This window comes from Megalopta genalis, unplaced genomic scaffold, assembly GCF_051020955.1.
Source record: "Megalopta genalis isolate 19385.01 unplaced genomic scaffold, iyMegGena1_principal scaffold0051, whole genome shotgun sequence".
Taxonomy (NCBI): Eukaryota; Metazoa; Arthropoda; class Insecta; order Hymenoptera; family Halictidae; genus Megalopta; species Megalopta genalis.
This window is the reverse complement of record NW_027476120.1, coordinates 442,501-447,149: the sequence shown is the minus strand read 5'-3', so window position 1 is coordinate 447,149 and position 4,649 is coordinate 442,501. Positions and strand designations below refer to the sequence as shown.

Sequence of the window (4,649 nt, the reverse complement as noted above, 5' to 3'; positions counted from 1 at the left end):
GCATTTAGAACGAAATCTAATGTCAGAAAATGGCACTTTACTCTTGACATTTTTCGGTTTTTTCAATTTTCTGGGAAATCCTATCATTAGATTTTTTTAAAAATACGATATTCTTGCTTAACTAACGTTTTTACATAGGGATTAAGCATTTAGAACGAAATCTAATGTAGGAAAATGGTACTTTACTCTTGATCGGTACGTTGGGACTTAGAAAATATTCGGCCGTACGCGGCGCGTCTCGGCGCTTCGAACAGCTCCGGTGTCCCCATTATTTTCGATTTACGGCTAAAATAAATTTTTCTAATTTTTTTCAATTACATATTCTTGCTTAGATAACTTTTTTACATAGGGATTAAGCATTTAGAACGACATATTGTTTAAAATAATGGTACTTTACTCTTGTGATTTTTCGGTTTTTTTTGATTATTTTGAAAAATAAATTTTTGTAATTTTTTTAAATACGATATTCGTGATCAGTGAACGATTTCACATATGGATTAAGCATTTAGAATCGTGCGGAAGCGTTATTAAAAAAGTTTACTCGATGCGATGGGACTTTGAAAAGTTTGTGAAAATTTTCATATTGGGAAAAAATGTGTAATTTTTTGTCTAGTTTACGGTAATGTAATTTATTTTAATGTTTACTATAAATTTTTTTTTCGTTCGTTCACGCGCTATGTTACAACAGCACGGCCGGGCGGTCTGTTGCCGCGGCGGTTTACACTCATAAGCGCGCGTGCTATTCGGCCGGCGGCGCCGGCGTCCTTGCCGGCCGTTCGGTATCTATAAGAGATACACGGTCCGTGCGAGGCGGACGGAGCAGAGCGGGTTTTGGGCCAATTCTACGATCTCGGTCGAGAAGCTGTCTCAGAGCTCCTTCGGGGCTTCGGTCCTGACTGTTTCGTGCCGTTTACGTTACGGACTTTTCTCCACACAGCGTGGCCACGGGTCGGTGTCTTTGACCGAATGGCCCATATGTGGCAAGCCCTACGGGGTTGGTTACCCGTATGCACTTTGTATGTATACTCGTACTCACTGAGCAATCGACTCTTCTGTCCGAGCGATGGAAAAATTTTTTAAAATGCATCTGTAAGATTTGGAAGCAAATCGTACCAATTGAAAACTGTGGCTAAAATGAATAGCCCAGTGGAGAGAGAAAACTATCAAAAAACTGATTTTTTAAATCAAGAGGTGTCAGAAATCGAAATGCCTAGCGCGAGCGGAAGAACACGCTTTCTCGCCAGTCCAGCATGTGTCCTGTCCGTTCTTCCTCGGCTTGCCGATTTTGCCCAGATCAGAGGTTTCGTGCTTCCGGCGGTCAGAAGATCAGCGTGAGCGTACGCGCTTCCACGACTATGGCATCACCCATGTACTTTTTCCTTTGAATATATTTGAGTACATAAAAAATATTAAAACATATAGAGAGAACTGTGTCTTGGATCTTAAAAATTTGTCAATAGCGATGATATATTATTACTTAACTTGAAGTATTTGTACGTTTTAGCTGGGACGTACATTTATCTTACAAGATGTTAATAGCGAGACTCTTGAAGATAAAATTATCTTGTGATTTTATGAAGGCAAAGATAGAAACGTACGAAGCTGGCGTACGTAGAAAAATGTGATTTTATGATAGAACAAAAATATAATACGTACGTTTTTGGGCGTACGGTAAAATATCTGTATGGTAGAAAAATGAAAGAAATTGAGCGTTAAAGAAGATATGTTACAAGCGCGGAATGTGGCAAAACTTGTACATATTTGAAAGAGAAAAGTGGTGTGTCGACCTGACATATATATATGAAACAGGCGACGATGGAAAAGGATTTAAATTTTGTCCATTTTATATATACATATTGTATAGTTCCCTGGTTGATCCTGCCAGTAGTCATATGCTTGTCTCAAAGATTAAGCCATGCATGTCTCAGTACATGCCGTATTAAGGTGAAACCGCGAATGGCTCATTAAATCAGTTATGGTTTCTTAGATCGTACTAAAATTTACTTGGATAACTGTGGTAATTCTAGAGCTAATACATGCAAAACAGAGTTCCGACCAGAGATGGTAGGAACGCTTTTATTAGATCAAAACCAATCGGTGGCGGGTGTTTACACTCGTCCATCGTTTGCTTTGGTGACTCTGAATAACTTTGTGCTGATCGCATGGTCTTATAGCACCGGCGACGCATCTTTCAAATGTCTGCCTTATCAACTGTCGATGGTAGGTTCTGCGCCTACCATGGTTGTAACGGGTAACGGGGAATCAGGGTTCGATTCCGGAGAGGGAGCCTGAGAAACGGCTACCACATCCAAGGAAGGCAGCAGGCGCGCAAATTACCCACTCCCGGCACGGGGAGGTAGTGACGAAAAATAACGATACGGGACTCATCCGAGGCCCCGTAATCGGAATGAGTACACTTTAAATCCTTTAACGAGGATCCATTGGAGGGCAAGTCTGGTGCCAGCAGCCGCGGTAATTCCAGCTCCAATAGCGTATATTAAAGTTGTTGCGGTTAAAAAGCTCGTAGTTGAATCTGTGTGTCACAGTGTCGGTTCATCGCTCGCGGTGTTTAACTGGCATTATGTGGTACGTCCTACCGGTGGGCTTTGCTCTTCACGGGGCGGTCCAACTAATATCCCATCGCGGTGCTCTTCACTGAGTGTCGAGGTGGGCCGGTACGTTTACTTTGAACAAATTAGAGTGCTCAAAGCAGGCTACCTTCGCCTGAATACTGTGTGCATGGAATAATGGAATAGGACCTCGGTTCTATTTTGTTGGTTTTCGGAACCCCGAGGTAATGATTAATAGGGACAGATGGGGGCATTCGTATTGCGACGTTAGAGGTGAAATTCTTGGATCGTCGCAAGACGGACAGAAGCGAAAGCATTTGCCAAAAATGTTTTCATTAATCAAGAACGAAAGTTAGAGGTTCGAAGGCGATCAGATACCGCCCTAGTTCTAACCATAAACGATGCCAGCTAGCGATCCGCCGAAGTTCCTACGATGACTCGGCGGGCAGCTTCCGGGAAACCAAAGCTTTTGGGTTCCGGGGGAAGTATGGTTGCAAAGCTGAAACTTAAAGGAATTGACGGAAGGGCACCACCAGGAGTGGAGCCTGCGGCTTAATTTGACTCAACACGGGAAACCTCACCAGGCCCGGACACCGGAAGGATTGACAGATTGATAGCTCTTTCTTGATTCGGTGGGTGGTGGTGCATGGCCGTTCTTAGTTGGTGGAGCGATTTGTCTGGTTAATTCCGATAACGAACGAGACTCTAGCCTGCTAAATAGACGTAATTATGGTATCTCGAAGGCTCTCGGCTTCTGCCGGTGGGGTTTTTACTACCAACGTACAAACAAATCTTCTTAGAGGGACAGGCGGCTTCTAGCCGCACGAGATTGAGCAATAACAGGTCTGTGATGCCCTTAGATGTTCTGGGCCGCACGCGCGCTACACTGAAGGAATCAGCGTGTGTTCCCTGGCCGAAAGGCCCGGGTAACCCGCTGAACCTCCTTCGTGCTAGGGATTGGGGCTTGCAATTATTCCCCATGAACGAGGAATTCCCAGTAAGCGCGAGTCATAAGCTCGCGTTGATTACGTCCCTGCCCTTTGTACACACCGCCCGTCGCTACTACCGATTGAATGATTTAGTGAGGTCTTCGGACTGGTGCGCGGCAATGTTTCGGCATTGCCGATGATGCCGGGAAGATGACCAAACTTGATTATTTAGAGGAAGTAAAAGTCGTAACAAGGTTTCCGTAGGTGAACCTGCGGAAGGATCATTACAATGTTCCAATATATCTCAAAGAGAGAGGAGAGGAGGAGAGAAAATGAATTCGATTAGTTTGTGGATAAGAATTCATATAAAAAAAAAAGATATTGTTGAGCCCGCCAGATCATTCGTGCGTGATTTACACGGCCAGACGTGTGTACTACACGTATTAGGCCTTTGATCTGCGTTGCGTAGGCCACAACAAATCTTTCAAAGAGAGAGAGATATATGTGTTGTTGGGGTTTGTGATTATGAAGGTGCCCCAACGCACAAAAATATATAAAAATGTACAAAGTTGGGATGTGGTGTGGTGGAGAAGAGTTGGGCCCGACCAGATCATTCGTGCGTGATTTACACGGCAGACGTGTGTACTACACGTATTAGGCCTTTGATCTGCGTTGCGTAGGCCATCTTCCTTCCAAGACACACACGTGTTGGGGTTTGTGTGATTTTATGATAGTGCCCCAACACGGAAAAATAAGCGTACGAGAAGAGTTGGGCCCGACCAGATCATTCGTGCGTGATTTATACACGGCCAGACGCGTATTATATTACACGTATTAGGCCTTTGATCTGCGTTGCGTAGGCCATCTTCTCGATAGAGAGAAAGCCAATGTATTCTTTTTTCTTTCTTTACACACACACACACAGTTGTAGTAGGACAGGGAGGGATGCGAGCGTGCTAATCACGCTTCCTCAAGTCTTCGCTGTGGTGTGTAAAAAAAAAAGAAAAAAAGGAATCGTTGGGAAAGTCCAAAGGACGAAAATATCGGGCAGTCTGAAGATAACTTAATGCTCGTTTACATTGGTATCAAGAGAGACCGGCTTGTGTAGCTCGTTTCAATGCTGTGTCGTTGTCATTGACACCCTACTCTG

At 44.0% G+C, this 4,649-nt stretch overlaps 1 non-coding gene across 1 annotated transcript; it reads left to right on the top strand.

Annotated features, from left to right (window-relative positions):
- Nucleotides 1-1,865: 1,865 nt before the first annotated feature.
- On the top strand, nt 1,866-3,786 carry LOC143261421 (small subunit ribosomal RNA). Its single transcript, XR_013035549.1, has one exon. It is a non-coding gene; the product is annotated as a small subunit ribosomal RNA (ribosomal RNA).
- Nucleotides 3,787-4,649: the final 863 nt, after the last annotated feature.